Source organism: Aquila chrysaetos, chromosome 11, assembly GCF_900496995.4.
Source record: "Aquila chrysaetos chrysaetos chromosome 11, bAquChr1.4, whole genome shotgun sequence".
Lineage (NCBI taxonomy): Eukaryota > Metazoa > Chordata > Aves > Accipitriformes > Accipitridae > Aquila > Aquila chrysaetos.
In genome coordinates, this window is record NC_044014.1 from 41594596 (window position 1) to 41611802 (window position 17207).

General features: G+C 39.1%; 1 long non-coding RNA gene across 1 annotated transcript in view; it reads right to left on the reverse strand.

The window, feature by feature from the left end:
* LOC115348638 overlaps positions 1-17207 on the reverse strand; it is a 105615-nt gene that overhangs the window by 76089 nt on the left and 12319 nt on the right. The window contains exon 2 of the long non-coding RNA XR_003925884.2: positions 13460-13657. This is a non-coding gene — a long non-coding RNA (uncharacterized LOC115348638). The remainder of the gene's footprint in view (positions 1-13459; positions 13658-17207) is intronic.

Below are 17207 nucleotides of genomic sequence, written 5' to 3' on the forward strand. Positions count from 1 at the left end.
GTCCGCAGCACAGGAAAGACATGGACCTGTTGGAGCGGGTCCAGAGGAGGCCACAAAAACGATCAGAGGGCTGGAACACCTCTCCTGTGAGGACAGGCTGAGGGAGTTGGGGTTGTTCAGCCTGGAGAAGAGAAGGCTCCAGGGAGACCTTATAGCAGCCTTTCAGTACTTAAAGGAGGCTTATAAGAAAGATGGGGACAAACTTTTTAGCAGGCCCTGTTGTGAAAGGACAAGGCGTAATGGTCATAAACTAAAAGAGGGTGGATTCAGACTAGATAGAAGGAAGAAACTTTTTATTGTGAGGGTGTTGAAACACTGGCACAGGTTACCCAGAGAGGTGGTAGATGCCCCATCCCTGGAAACATTCAAGTTCAGGTTGGATGGGGCTCCTGACCTAGTTGAAGATTTCCCTGCTCATTGCAGGGGGGTTGGACTAGATGACCTTTAAAGGTCCCTTCTAAGCCAAACTATTCTATGATTAACTTTGAAATCACAGAAGGTAAGTCTAATTCAGACAAAAAAACCCCCACAGCTGGCCCACAAATAACAAGAACAGGTAGCTGTTGTAATGCTTCAGCACCTGATCCAAACAGTTAACAGCCTAAAAACTAGCTTGCTTTTCAACTTTTTTCTACTCCAGAAACGGAGAATTTCCCAGGACAATTATTAATTCTGATAGATAAGTCTTGGAAGTGAAAGAATGGTCAGTACTTTCTACATAAAAATATGGGTTTCAGAGCTCCAAATTTCAGTTATCAAGATGGCAAATTAGCCACATTGAAATAATGCATTTTCCCAAAAGCTCCTGCTATACTCCTATGTTTGTACTGAGCTAGTTTGCTCCCTTTTGTATGTGTGTATACATAAAATTGCACACTAATGTAAATACTTTGATCTGTGCCCAGAGACACACCACGCTCTCCCAGAACAGTTCGACAAGCCTCATGTCCCAAGACACTCCCAACACAGGAGGAGGAGGAGGTTGCACCCATCTACGGTGAGACCATACAACGGGCAGAGGGGATGAACTCAGATGGTGCGAGCACACTCCTCAGTGCTCCTTGTTCTCACCAAGGTGTTCCCCCCTTCCTCCCAAAGGATACCTCCACCACCAGCAGCTGCCTGGCATAATCCAGCCCTAAGACTCCTCAACAGAAGATCATGGGGACTCAGTAGGGGCAGACACGTGACAAATGCTGGCTGATAAAAAGCAGAAGTCCAAACATCATTTGCTAATTCAGGCCAAACTATTACCACACACTTACAGAAGGATGACTAGTGAGCTTTCTGTTAGAAATAGACATTTGAGGTGATACTCAAAAGAATCAAGCAAGACGAGTTCTTCTTAAATCAGTCAGTGGGGGCTCAAAACTATGCCAATACGACCGGATTTCAGAAGTACCACACATACATATGTTGGTGCAAAGCAGCACGAAAAATCCAAATTAAACGAGAAAGAAAATTTAGAGGTAATTTGGGACTGTTCAACATCTTCCTGATGTGTTGCAACAGCTCATATAAGACTGTTATTTTTGGTGCAAGGTTTAACTGCACTTCTATTAACCTACTGCAGCCGTTAAGAGTTTTATTCCATTAATTCACAGTAGCTGATGTTGGCTTGATTACTGATTGAAAATATTTTTGAAAAACAGAAGCTATGCTGCAGTACTCACTTTTCCAACAATAAGATAAATGGTTATTCAAATTTTGTATATGGAGCAAAAGATAATCAGTCAATACTCAAGAATGGACTACTTAAATGCCTTCAAAATTAAATTACATTGCAGCTCAATGCAATTTAAAATGTCAAAGAAATCAGAGGCTCTCACAGATTTTAATTAAAGCAATCTCCTCTATATTCAGTCCTTCCCTTTTTCCCATCCTGCTCCTACTTATTCCTTTAATGTTTATTCACTTCTCTGCATAAAACAATAAAAACAACCAAATCTACTTCTTATTATTTACAGTAGCATAGTTCTTAAATATACAAGGACAACATTCCCCATCCTAAATAAATGACTGTTTTGGACAACAATATTTCAGAAACCCAGGCATGCCCATAGTGTAATTTTATAGATAAATTGCCATAGAAATAACCAGCTCAAATGCATGCAAAAATCTCTGTCACAGAATAAAAAGTAGTTCAATATTCTTTAACCAGTCTGGGGCAGGGGGGGAAGCCAATAGCCAAAGGAGCAGATAAGAGTCAGATAAGAGAGAGGCTTTCCACTGCAGACCTCTATGCCACCCTGTTTAAATGTAATTGCTTTTACAAGTCCTCAGCCAGTTTAAATAAGTCACTGGAGTCAAGAAACAGTGGGACTGCAGAATTGTCTCAAAATACCCAAACTTTCCCTACCCCCTGTACAAGCTGCAGCATGTTACAGATGACACCAAGTGACATGGTAGTGAACAATTCAAGTTCTCACCCCCAGCCCCTGAGGGCCAAGAGTCCTCTAAACACACTGCTAGGAGCAGAGTTATGCTTTTACACCTCTTAAGAGCTACAAGGCTATTTAGACATGAGAGAGATGGTTCACTGGGCCAAATATGCCAGGAGAAACAGTTTCCCCATCCAAGCTCACACAGCAAGTGCAAGGAACCAGAAGGTCCCTACAGAGCTCTGCTGCACCCTGGAGCAGAGCAAACAGAAACCCCTGCTGCTACCTAATGGGCACGAGGCCAGAAGCAGCAGCCTGGCTACTTTCATCAGGATTTATACAACTCGCTTAAACACAGCCAAGATTTTGCCTTATTTCCATACCAGCTTTTCTCTCCCAACAAAAATATCTTTCTATTGCTATACCACAACAATCCTGCCAGCAGGAGGAAAATAAAACAAAAAAAAATCACTATATATGTAAAGAGAAAAAACAAACTCCCCTTTTAAACCTTCCCCTTACCTTATATCCCAAGCAACCATGACACACTAGGGCTAACAAAACTGCCAGGCAGAACAGGACCGGGGACAAGCAGGAAAGCAGCATCCTCCAGCACACCCAGAGCAAGGCTAAGGGCCCTGCCCACACTTAAATAGGTCTCCTGGCCCCTGGGCAGGGGCAGGTGGGGGCCCAGGTGAGGCTCATCAGGGCAATTAAGTACAGTCAGGGCCCCACCAGGAGCTTCCAGGCTTTTCTTTTCGGCTAACATTGGTTTCTCCTGTTGGAATATTACATGGCTGATACTGCCAAAGGCTACTCCCGAAGGCCAGATCAGTCATAAGTAATGCATTTTCTGTGACAAATTTCACATCTTGTTCTATTTATAGGCTGTTATTTTTTAACATATTCACAAATTAATTCATTATTCAGAATTATTCTTCTGACCATTTCTAGGGGGGGACAGTTCTAACTTGTTCTAATTCCCCAGGTGACTGAAACAGTCATGATTGCAAACTTCGTATCTGCACTCTGCAAATATATTGAAATACATATTTTAACAGCTGTTCAAGAGACATTGGATAGGAAGGAGGTTTATCACCAGGAGCCTTATGGATATCAAATCTAGCTCACAGTCAAAAAAATTATAATAAATTGAATTAGAAATTAAGTATTTCTTACAGTCTGCAGGCCACTTGACGGTACATGTAGCCTGCACCATTAACACACGTTTGCAGAATGTGCCCAATTGCATTGCTTCCTTAGTAAGTATTCAAATTTCTGCTATGGTGTATTTACCTTTTTTACATTGCCTGTCACATTCTGAATCCTTTAAAGTGAGAAGTAATCTCTTTTTCTTCAGTTCGGGAGGCTTTGCTGGTTACTGTTGGTTGAATGATAAGCATTTCTTGCTGTAGTAAAAATTCTTGGGTTTTCAGTTTCTGACTGAGGCGACATATCTAATTAGGAGCTATCATGTGCCATAGCTTAATCAACCTCTCATTAACATTCTTATCATCATAATTTCGCAAAAAGAATTCTTTTTCATGTGGAATAATCCAAGGAAAAAAATCAGATGCAAGACTGCATTGCAGTGCTCTCCTCTCTTCACTCAGCACGTTAAGAGTAAAGCATTACTAACTGTTGTAGTAACAAAACCCCTGTTACTAGCACTATTTACAGTCTTCAGCAGGATGCATCACCACCTTGAAATTATAGCCACCTTTAAAACCTTTGATAATTTCTATTTTCATTCTGGGTGACTCCAGTCATGATAAGAGGAAGACACTAACTGAATAGACTCTTCCCCGTTCATAAAGCCCTTTTTATTCTTTTTGGGCTATAGAAAGCCTGATAGAAAGAGGAGTTTCTACCACTGTTGCTGTAGGGTACTCCCTTGCTTATCTCCATAGCAATACTTTTGCAGCAGAAAGAGCTAGCAGACAGAAAAGGTCTCTGATAACAGCTTAATATCCCTTCACATGCAGTCTCACTGCTATGAAATATCCCCAGACGGCTTCAGCAACCCCAGAAGCCTGGAAACCAGCCCCTGTCTAACAAAATGCCGGTAGTGGCCTCCCTACTGCTCGTCTCAGCAATAGGCTTAAGGGAGGCTCAGTTGGTAGGTTTGGTTTCAGTCCAGATTGTTCCCTTTTCCCTCAACCCCCTTCCCTCTCCAGCCTCCCCTGCTGCCTCCGGCCCCTGCCATTTGACAGACGGACGCAGCTCTGTCCCCTGCCACCTTTCCTGCTTAAAATAGAGGCTTACTTATATAAGGTCTTGAAGTGGACTAAAACCAAAGGAGTTTAGATAAACCCCCAACCCACTCCCACATTTCAACCTTTAAAAGGAGGAGCAGGGCTCCAGGGGAAGGAGCCAAGCCCTTCTCCTGCTGCAGGGATGGCACCAGGAGAGCAAGAAAGAAAGGATGAAATAAGGGGCTCCGAGTCCTTCCTCCAAATACCTTATCTGATGTCCCCTCTAACAAACAACTGAAACGGTCTCATGACCCAGGACCAAACATCTTTACCTCCGCGCTGCCCTATTGCTTCTCTTGCTTAGTGATCCTCAGTCATCAGTTAGGGCTTGGGCTGTGCGGGGGTGGTTGTGAGTGCAACAGGAAGCAAGTTTTCCAAGGCAAGGGGTTATACAATGTATATACTTGAGAAAGGTATTTATTTACTCACAGCAGCATTTTGGGGAATGGGAGAAAAGGAAGGAAAAACTGAATCCCCGCAAGTAGTTATATATGTGGCATGTTGCTCCGAAGTTTCAAAGGAATCTAATTTTCTTTTGTGGTCCTGAAATACATCAGCTGACATTTCTTGCTGTTACTGACTTTAGTTTAGACCTATGTCTTTATTTAAGCAGTGGATCAGCCAGAAACCTGCATGCTGGAAAATCATATGCCAGTATTGATTTTCTTAGCAGTAATAATTCACCACCAGTAGCAGCAGTAACAATGCTTTTAAAGCTGGTTCCATAATGGCATTTTAACATTCTGGGACATTTTGTGCAATGAAAAATACAGAAACTAGTCACACATTTACCTGCTTAAACAGAAGATTTGTCTAATTTAGTTTTAGTTGTAAGGATACTACGCTGGGACTTTGACTCAGAAGTTCTTCTGCCAGGTCCAGAAGGAAGAACTCCATGATTTGAACAAGAGTAAGCAAAAAAGCTATGGAGAAGGCAAACTCTTCTAATTTAATGTACAAGGCCATGGCTCAAGTGAGAATACAGCTTGTGTGGGTTTCTGTACAACACAGCTTGCTTTCTTCAAATACCACCGCCCAGAAAAGATGGTTTAAGAAAACAAAAAGTTTGATCTAGGAATAGCTTCACGCATGAGGCAGAATGGACCCCAACCTTTCCTCCCTGTGCAAAGCTGGATGTCGTCTCAGAACTTATCCTAGTCAACAGCATTTAAGAAAAAGTCAGTGTTGTGGAAAACAAGGTTTGGTGATTAACTTAACTAGGGGTCTATTACAGTTTTAGCGTATGGTTTTATATTTTAGTCCTAGCAAAAATTCAATATGAGTATTTACTGCAAATTACCAATTGGTTTTTCTAAGTTTCCCCAGCAGTTTTGGGTGGATAAAATTTCCTTAGTTCCTGCCTTCAAATATTATTTTCAAGTATGCACTAACAATTAGTGTATTTTCTTAAGAAGCATCTTAATGTCAGAGCTGTGTCCAGCAATCTCCAGTAAATGGGAGTATTGAATATTAAGGTAAGTCTGTGAAGTTCTAGGGAAGAAACTTTAACACAGAACTCCATACAAAGAGAGGATATTTCACAGTAAACTTACCATTCATGTGAAAATACAAGACACAGAAAATCTAAGGATTATGAGCAAGTTATTGTGAAATTATGTTTTTAAACACTACCTCTTTTAAAAGCAGTATAGTCTTTCACAATTATGTGCACCTATCCTTGAATTAACTGAGTAGTAGACTTGAAAATATTTCACTTCATTCATAAACGTAATAAGCAGTAGCCAATGGCTGGAATTACCAGCTAGTCAAGAAAACAGCTAATCAGAAATACTTCAAAATCAGTAAAACTGAGGGTCCAGTGAGCTAAGGACGTTGGTTCTAAGGACACTGGTTCTAAAAAGGGTCCAGTGACCTGAACAAGCTATTTACATTTCTTAAAAATACACGTTTTAAACAGGCTGAGCTTTAAAGTTTTTAAATCAAAGCTGCATTGATTTATTAGATAAACTGCCTCTCATCTCTCTTTCTTATCAAGTAGAAAGACTGTATGTACTTTATTGAAAGCATGCTAAATAGGAGACTTCCCTCAAAAGCTTTCATTTGAAAAACATTTTTAAAATCTACCTTTGGTTACCAGACAATGGTATGTTGAAACAGTATCTTCTAAAAATTACAGTGATTAAAACTGACCAAAACTAATGTTCTTTAAAGAAGTTAGTCTTGTCTTTATCTGAAGGGCCTTAACAACGTAGGTGAGACCTTTTAAAAGTAGCTAGCATGATTCTTCATCACCTATTTATTTAAATTCTTATATTGTAACTAATAAAGTTATTAATGAGAAGCATGTGTTAATTGCCACAATTATTTAGTTAATGAAGAGCATGAACAGCTTAGGTAAGTTCAGTGCAGGCAGTTATACAATGGAAACCAGTCAGTAGCCATTCTGAACAAAGAGAATTCTGTAAAGCTGATATCTGTATGCACTGACCTCTGCACACAGACTACACTGCAATCTCACAATAGAAGGACAAAAATGTATAGAGTAGTCCAAAATATTTATTTTCAAAAGTTAATTGTTTCTTTATATCTCAGTAGTGAAGATAGAAAATAAAAAGTAGGGCTGGGAAAACGAGACTGGCAGTGAAAACAGCATAGCTGTGGATGAAAGGAATGTGAACTGCAGGGAAGACATGCAGAACATCATTTGTATTAGTGTGAGGCAAACACAGAGGATGAAGGAATAGGGAACCATGGAAAGATGGAAAAAAGACAAGGGAATGTAAAGACAGAAGATAGGGAAATGGAGATAAAACCTCAAGTTCTTTTTGCAGCTCTGGATATTTCAAACACTAATAGAGCCATTTTAAATATGATCAAGAGGTTTTATACTTCTTCAAAATAAACACAGCAGCCAGAATACACTGATGAATCTGACCAGAAAAGTCAAAGGACAAAACCACCAGTATTTGATAATATTATGTGCTAATGCTTGCTTAGTTTTCATTAAAATATTCTTATCTGACACTAAACAAAGCCAGATCATGGGAGTTTCCTGGCAGAAGCTGGCTGACGACAGGGGTCTGGTTTGGAATTGCACTGTTGGTGTGCCGTAAAGCGCCTTATCTAACTTTCGCAGTTATACCCCATTCAAACATTAGACATTGGGTTTGAGCTCATACTGAAAAGAAATCCATAGATATTAAAAGTGGAAATGCACAGTTAGGATGTGTATATATCCTTAATTATGGCATAAAGTGGCACAGTGAAGAAGAGGATTAAATTATCATCCAAGAGGTATCTGTTTCTTTTTCTCTAGTGTACAAATACTAAGATGCCTTAATTAGAGCCATATGGCTAGTGTATGGAGTCACTGCAGGGTATTGCTAATGCAGTTTGAGTGCCCAAACTATGCTCATTCACATGTTTTTGAATTACTCTGAATAGTTATAGATAATAGTCTCAACTCTGAAAATACTGGTTGAAAAGATCATTGGTTTTTTGATAATGATACCACACTCTTGTACAGTGTCTAACCACAAATTATAAGCATACCAACTCCATATTAATGTAGACATGCATCCACAGAGTGGCTCTGATATGGTTACCTCCACAAGAACAGGTCATTTTGGAGAGAAGCCCAGAAAAAAAACAGGTATAGTTTAAATTACTGATCCAAGTCTGTGTCATTGTTCCATAGTACCATTAAGAGATAGTGCACAGGGGCACTCAGCATCTTACAAAATCAGTCCCTTATATATGTTAGAAAAGTCACACGTCAACAAATAATCATGTAAGCAGTACAATATATCCCAAAACAAATTAGAAAACTGCTGGAAGGGTTCAGCAGAGAGCCAATGCATGTAAACATTGATTTCAGATGCGAGGACAGATGAAAATAGTTTAGAGGCAGCAGAACTTCATTTCTCAGATAATATTCTATTGGGAATCTTAAAATACAAAGTCATTTGAATGTACCGAATTTTGCTTTGATTGTGTGTTACCTCATCACTTGACAGGCCAGAAGAAGAAAGATGTTTCCTTAGCTTGCCAGTAATGAGGACAAAAGGCAAACTTAACAAGGTGCTAAACTGAAGGTAGGAAAAATTCTGCGTTATAAGGCAATGCTTAAAAATAAATGGTGGTATGAGTGGATAACAGGCAAATAAAACCAGACAGTGAATTACCTGTTGACTATTAACCTATTGGTCATCTTGCCTTTTCAACCTTTTTCTGCCTCAGTGGTCATATCCATAACCAGGATCTTGCTGACAGTAACACTCCTGCTCGTTGCCACTGAAACCACTTGGAAGTCAATGAGGTGTGGTCATTTACACCACCTGATGAGCTTGCATGGGGCATGTTAATTAGGTCTCTGCCCGAATTCCTTGCATATACTAAACATCAGTAGTTGTTAATAAGAGATTTGGGGTGTGGTGAGAGGGGAGACCACACTTAGGAGCATTTCACAGTCTTTTAAAAAAACCAAACCAAAACACAAAAACCAAACAAAAAGGGAACACTTTTATCACTAAAAAAAAACCAGGGAACAGTTTCTTTACAAAATTAAAATCTTTATAAAGGCCAAACTGGTATCACAAGCAAGGAATGATGTAATCCAGTTCCTGATTCCATCACCTAGGATGTTAAAATATGGGGATAACATTGCAGATAGCAGAATTTTCTTGCTGCTCATTATCTTTCATTCAAGATTTAAATTAAGAAAGGTAGAAAAAAAAACCCAAGAGCAGTATTTTCTTTCCGTGTTTACTACAAGACACCACAATGAATCAAACACACTGCTGTATCTTCAGTGCCCCATTATTATCAAGAATTGTCTGTTATTTCTATCATTGTCCTTCTTTTTATTTCCCTTGTGTGTTTCAGATCTATCTCCCATTAACTAGAGGGAGTAAAAAGCTGAGAAGGGAGACAGCTGAAATAATGAAAAGAATGTTTTCTGCTCTATGGCTGCCTGTAGACTCTGGTGGACTGGCCCTGCTTGTATCCCTGCTGTTACTGCAGCTGCTGTCCAAACTCACTAGGCAGTATATAAGAACTCTTATTTCTGCTTTAAAAAAAATTAAAAATCAGAGAAACTGAAAACTCATCAAAAGATTCTGCTCAACAGAATTTTCTGTTTTACGCTACTTTCTTATCCTTATGTATACATTCTGCAAACCAAAAGATCTTGTTAACACACTTTGACGTGCTCTTGAACAGTAAATATAGTGTCATTATAACACTGATTAAGTGAATTTACATTTACTTTCTTACTTCCTTATTCACCAATGAGCAATAATACAGATGGCAGTGGAAAGACAGAGCAGGGGAGAAGCAGGTGTGGAGGAAGCATAGTACTGTCCATAAAAGACTAATATCTTGATTAGATTAACAGTGTTGTTCCAGAACTGGTATCTCAGAAATCTTATGAACCAATTGACATTAAGATGGATACATGACCCACCTGCACCAAGTAGAACCAAGTTCAGTCAAGCATCTTCTCTCTAGCAGTGGCCCACAGCAATTGCCCAAGAAAAAGTAAAAGATGTTGGCACAAGCCTGAAGTGATGCTTCCTCTGGTCCCCCAACCCTCTGCTGAACTTCAAAAGCTCATAAGCTCAGCGCCCTTCTAGCTGAGAGGAGATGTCTGTGCTTCAACAGCCATTGATGGATTTTTCTTTCATTAATTTGTTCCAATGCTTTTTAATTTTTTATTTTGAACTAAAAGCATAATACTGCACTATTTATTTTGGCAATTTCTCATTCACTGATTGAAGAAGCAATAACAAATGGGAGTCTATCTGGGGAAGAGATAAAAAAGTAGAGAATATGACGAATAAAATCCTAAAACTATTCATTCCTAAAAAAAGGGGGCTAATAGTTTATGAAGAAACACAGTGTTTCTGAAACCTACTCCAAATCTCAAATATATTTGTAAAAACAATTACAGATTTAATTTAATACTCCATTAATTCTACATCCATGAAGCAAACAATGCTTCTCTTATACTGAATTTCTCCCTATATACATTTTTTATTATTATTCCTTCTATATATGTAAAGTAAATGTCTAGAAACAGCATTAATCTAAAGTTAATTTTAAAGCAATGTTAAAGTTGCTTCACAAGTTTTCAAATTATTTCAGTTCATGTTTCTCAATACCAGTTATTACTGTAATTAATACAAAACTTCAGCCTCGCTAGAAAGCTCTTATTAGCACAGGTATTTGAGAACATTTCATCGTAAAAGAACAAAAAGATCCTAAACAGTGAAGGATAGCCAGGCTTTGATTCCTTAATACTGTTTCAGATATGCATGTTGAACAAAGTTGGGCTGTTTTATTTACTTGTTTTTCATTCAGACTATGCACCTCCAGGAATCTTCAAACCATTAGTCTTTTCCCAAATATTGCCGTCAGAGCGATAAAAGTTTTTCATAAAAACTCAGTGATGCAATTCAAGACTGCTGACTGACAAAATTAATTAACTAATTAATTGCTGGAAGGCAGGATGATAAAGTAGAATTGCTGGACTTAAAGACAGAAATAAGGCTCCTATCAATTTCATCTCCAGCAAATCTTGAGACTAAAAATAAACACATGATTTCCTTAAATATGTTTCTGTCATAGGTTTAAAAAAATATATCATCATGTGGATATGCTCATATGCAAAACCCTGAAGGGATAGTACTTTTGTAATCTGTAATTCTTTATTAAATAAATGGGCTTTTCCCAAATCTAAGGTCACACCTGGTAAACACAGACCAGAAGACATGATCTGGATTACCACCCAGTCAGTACAGTTCAAAGGCCCCCCTGCTCGTTGTTTGAGAAGGCCTCCCAAAAATTATCATATTGAAATCTAGAGTCTTGGCAATATGAGGTAACATGTTCGGTAAAAATGTTCTCATGCGTAGGAAGTGAACTCTCCACCGTGCCATGCAGAAGAATTCCCCTGTCCATAGCAGCCTATCCTCTCAGAGGAAAAACTCAGTTGAATAAAAACTGATGATAATTAAGTAATCCAATTCCTCTGCTGGATGTTCAAACAAAAGAACCTATTTGTTTGTCTAATCTAAAATATTTTAAAGAGTCACTTGTAATTAAAACATTATAATAAACTATAAAACCAGTTTTTCTGTTCAGATTATTATAATTCAGGATGCAGGAAAAGGGTTTTGGTGGGAACATCACTGAACTTTTTTTCTTGAATACCTATCTCCATTAAGAGGTGGAGTATCTAATAATAAACATCACCAAGAGAAAACTAACAGGCAGAGAGATTCCACCTTGGATTACCTTGAACAATGTGTTAGAGGCATTGCTGAGACAATATAACTGTCAACAAAACATTGATACATGCACATTAACTAAATTATATTCTTTTGAATTCTCATATCATAGTAAATGCTGTTGAAAATCATGGGGACATGCACTCAACAGAAGTTTGTTATAGTTACAAAGGAAATAAAGATCCAAATTCCTCCCAAACCCATCTTTAAATCAATTTAAAAACTAACAGAGCCTTTTTTTTTTTTTCCTGTTTAGAATACAGCTAGCCTCAGGAAAAACATGCCACCTTCCCTTGAGAATGTCTCTTTGACAGACTAGCAAAAAGCTAAACAGTATTTCACAGGATGTTACACAGAAAAAAACCTCATACAAACAAAATAATAATAATTGAATCTCCCTAGAATTTTGTAAGCACATTAGAAAAATGACATTAGCTGTGATTACCATTACATGTACAGAATCACAGGTAGGTCTCCATGCAAGTATGGAGATCAGAGTATTTTACCTACAATCTACTTATAGATCCAAGAAGAACACATTACCAAAACTCAAACAAGATACAGGTAATTGGTGTGCACCATTGTTTCCTCGGCTTTCAAAGGCTTTCTTCTTACTTCTTGAGAGCACACACCGGACACCAAATGAAGCACAGCTGTGGCTTTGGTGGCACTCTGGGATGTAAAATTAAATGTTCTATCTGTAAGCTATAAAGAGGACTGTTCTGCCATCTCTACATAAGCAGATCTGCCATGTAAGTTTAATGGACATGCCACACACCCCAGAAAACACACCCCAGGAAACAGAAGAGCTGGAACTGTGGTGTGGAGCAGGAATGGCCCTGGCTTTGGGAAGGATGCACAGGGACAGCCCAACCCCTTGGCATGGCTCGTCTGGGCCCAGCCAGCCCAGCTGGGCCAGCTTGAGGGTCATCCCTGGATAAAATAATGTTAGTGATGGCAAGGCGAAAAGGCAAGGTGAAAAGGCAAGCTGCATAATGAATTCGGCAGGAAAATAAATGCCCTGCAGTATGTTGGATGTATTTAAGAAAAGCAGAGCGTTTTTCTGGTAGAGAAACACAACTGCTGCCAAACCAAATTGCTGCTCTTGTGAATCTTCCAAGAACGTGCCATACCATTCTGCATTGTGTATTTCTCCATGTGACAAAACTCTAATTTGGCAAGTTAACATAAAAACCTATATAAATGACGTATTAACAACAGACCCAGTATCACACCTTTAAGTGTGCTGTTTGTCTTCCAGTAAAAGTTCGAGACATCCCCCCTCCTCTTTTTGAGTACTGTTAGGACAGCCTGCATGACAGAAATCCCGTTCTCTTGATCACATCATCATTTTTCTACCAAAAGAAGTTAATTATCAGTAACGCCACTGTTAAGAATTGCCGAAGTGGGGATAGGCCTCAATATTTTAAAACCATCATGCCTTTGTTAATTGAACAGGAGCTTTTACCTTTTGCCGCATCTGTTGAGTTCTCCCACCTGCAAGTGGCACACAGTTTTCACCAAGTTCAGGGATCCAGGCTCACAACCATGACTCAATGAAATATTCACTTACCCAAAACCGAGAACATCAGCCAGAAACCGATTGTCAAAATGACTGTTTCCCTCTAGCAGCTGGAAGCTTTCTGGCAGTTGTGAATTTTCAGGTGGCTCCATTCAGTGACACTGGTTATACTAATTTCACCTCCACTCTCATTAACTTATTCTCTCCTTCCCTTTGCTCTCTTAATTGCAGGTCTTAGGTTACTGATACCTGAAAACAAAGAGGAAAACAATAACAAGTCAAAAAATCAAGGGAAGCATTGGCAGTGATTCTGTGTACTTAGCCTTAATCCTCCCTCTTTGGAGGGATAAAATGTCCTTTTTCAGTAGCTGGCCTCCATGTTAATTATATTTTTTAAAACCCATTTTCAGGATACATAGAAAGTAGTTATTCTGTCTTTGTATTACAGATCAAAAGGATACAAGCTGTGGGCCATTCCAGAGATTAAAGTTGATCTACCACACTCTGCCAGACTGGCAACATTTAAGACATGAAAGGAGTTAGCAAGTACAAGGTCTGTTAGTAACAACACTTCAGATTTCACAGTTTTATCAGCTTTTGTAATTCTAACTAGTTCCATTTAAAGCAATATCCAGTTTCCAAAAACATTCTAGGAGACTTCTTTATTCGAATTATTACTTTTGCTTTGTAAATATAGAACCATCAGTATTTAAAGGCCTAACTCATACCCATTTTCACTGGATCAGGTCTATGGATTTGCTGTATATAGGGACTTTTAACACAAATGTTTTAGTTTAGGGGTTTTTAGTGTCTGTGGGAATATTTGCTTCAATAAGTCAGGGAACAAGGTAACCTCTAAGACAGCTTCTATTTCTTGATAACTTGTATTACTTAATGAAGAGAACTGTATTATCAGCACAATAAATACATAAAAAGCACAAAATACAATTCAAGCACACAAAAAATAAAAACAATTTTCTGTCATTTAGGCACTTCAGATAGGATTATTTCTCAATTTTCTTCTATGAACAAAAGTAGAGAATAGTAAAAGTCTCCCCTTACACAAAGACATGGATGGGATTTACAGACACATATTGCTTAACTTTTTGATCTCAATGATCTGGCTGAGGAAAGTGAAACTAGACATTTACCATTACTGTTCTGTGTCACAGAGCAATTATAAAGGACAGGCAGTCTTTCTGAATGCACGCCTTGGGGTCTGAAACTCAAAGACCACACAGATCCTCTGGCACAAATAGGAGAACAGAACGGAAATGGCTTTTTAGTAAATTTTCCCAGTTGCAGAACTCTCTTCATTTTATTCTCTTGGAAGTTTGGGAGCAGAAATGATTAGCTTTGTTCAGATTTTGAAACTGGGAGTGGAAACAGAAGAAACACAAAGTCAGTTTGAGATTCAGCAAATGAATGACTAACAAAACACCATACCCTTGACAGATGAGGCAACCAGACCACACAGGAGAATGATGTCCTAGTCAGACTCAAGCTGGAAGACTTTGCTCAAGACTGGGACAAAGAATGATAGTGAACCATATTGACCATGATGTTCACTGCTGTTCAAGAAAGAAAACTTGGAGCTATTTTAGAGTTTGAATAGCACCCATTTCTAATATCCAAGCACTAAATCTTTGTGCAGACAGGCTAACTCCCTGGGGGACTGTAGGGAATCTTCCACTGCTGTCTCCATAACAAAAAACGTCTCTGTTTGAAAAAAAACTTACCAAACAACATCTACATCCCTGAGAGCAGCTCAGAACAAGGACTGATTTAGATGATTTACAAAACATTCAAACATTGGCTTTTCTCTGTTGTAATAAGACAAGAACATTTTTACGAACCTTGTAATGAGGGAACAGACACAGATGTCATATTCCTCTCTTGGGGTCCCTTGCTGCTTTCTGTTATGATGGGAGTAATTTTTCGTGAACTGGTGAAATTAAGTCCCTGCCCTATCAACCTAAAGAACATAGGCAGCATTAAGGTACTTCATAAAATCAAGCAGATATACTTCTCACAGTTCACAGCTGAACTCAGTCCTATCCTATATACCCACCAAATTCTTAAACAAAAGCTGTGCTGCTTCAAAAGAAGCAATGCTTCCCTGTAACACCAATATGTGGATTATAATGGAGGGAAAAAAAAGCTATTTTCAGCAGCTACTACCAGCATGTTCACATGACCAGTGTTTAATTAGGTTGTGTCATGGTTCTAATCTGATACTTCATTAACTGAGAATGTTACCTGTGTTTCTGTTAGAAATATCAAAAAGCATTCATGTGTGAAAAAGGAACTTTATTATTCTACATAGTTTATTTGTACTCTTATTCAGCTCTGTTCTTCAGCAGCCTGACTCAGTGTCAGCAACCCCAAGGGTACTTGTGTGTATTTCTCCTTTACATTTTTTGTCGATGTCTGGTAATTCTGCAACTCAAATTTTCTTTTTGCAAGGAAAATACCACTCCCAGGCATGCTGCACATCTCATGCCCTGGAATTGTACCTTCGTGCACTGATAGACGAGGGCTGGCCCTCGCTTAATGGCCAGTTCAGCAATCCACATATAGTGAATTTCACATGTCCTGACTCTGAGGGTCTTTAATATTTCATCACGGTTTTCCATTAACATAGAATTCAGACTGCAAGAGCTGCCCAAGGGAAACGAACACCCACAACTCATGTTTTCAGGGCACTTTAAATCCTTCTGGCAGCTTTGAAACCTTGGCCTTTGGAGTTACTGTTTCTCTGTACTTACCAAAATGAGAGAGAAAATCTTGCTCTGAGTAAAAGTCAGTGGAAGTTTTGCTATTGATTTCAGTGGCATCAAGATTTCACTCAAGAAATTCAACAGACAAGTTTAAGGAAACACTGGCTGACTTTGACCATAAGTTTCTAACTGTGGTGCAGCATTTTCTACAGACGCACAAAGCACTCAAGGCAGTAATGCCTCTGCCGGGGGGTTGTTCTTTGAGCTCTGCTAACTGAGACAGCAGCCCTTGCTGTCTGAATGCTGATGCCATGCTCAAGTCCATCTTTATCTGCTTTCCAGATGGGGGTCTGAACTGAGCATCTCACATGGACAGAGACACCTTCCATGGATGTGGGAATGGACTAATACACTGTCCAGTCTGCCCATTACTTAACCCCAGATTACTTTGGGTTTAGTGTTGCTTGTTCTGAAACCCTTTTGCAGATTTCCCCCCCTCTGTGCAATCTACGGCACGCATACACAGTATTCTGGATCGCACTCCAAAGTTGGATGCCTTCTTCCATAAAAACCAAAAGGCACCAAAATTTGCACATCTTTGCATACATATATTCATGCATACACTTTTAAGAGATATGAAATACAGAAAACACTGCAAACGTTAAAATAACTCATTATGCTTTATAAAGCCTTAGAGTTACGCAGTTCTTTGTGACAAACTCTGAGCTGCAAACCTTTTGTTTAAAAACCCTGTTTATTTGGTTGCTAAATGCTTAAAAGATGCTGCAACCACTAATACGCATCCGTGCTAGAGTCAGAAGCACTGTGCCCTCTGCTGCACGTGTCCTCAGTGACAGGGAATGACTGATGGCTGGTCACTGGCAGATGTTCTTGAAGGTAAGGCACCCTGTACATTTGGTCTTCATCCCTAAATTGGCAGATACTTCCCACTCTAAAGCCTTGATTAGAAGAGCTGATCATCCATATATGCACTCCCAGTTATTCCCTGCCTCCATGATGATATAATGTGGTCAGGCTCAAATGCCCAGGGTAAGCAGGCTGGCCAACGCGTTTCATAG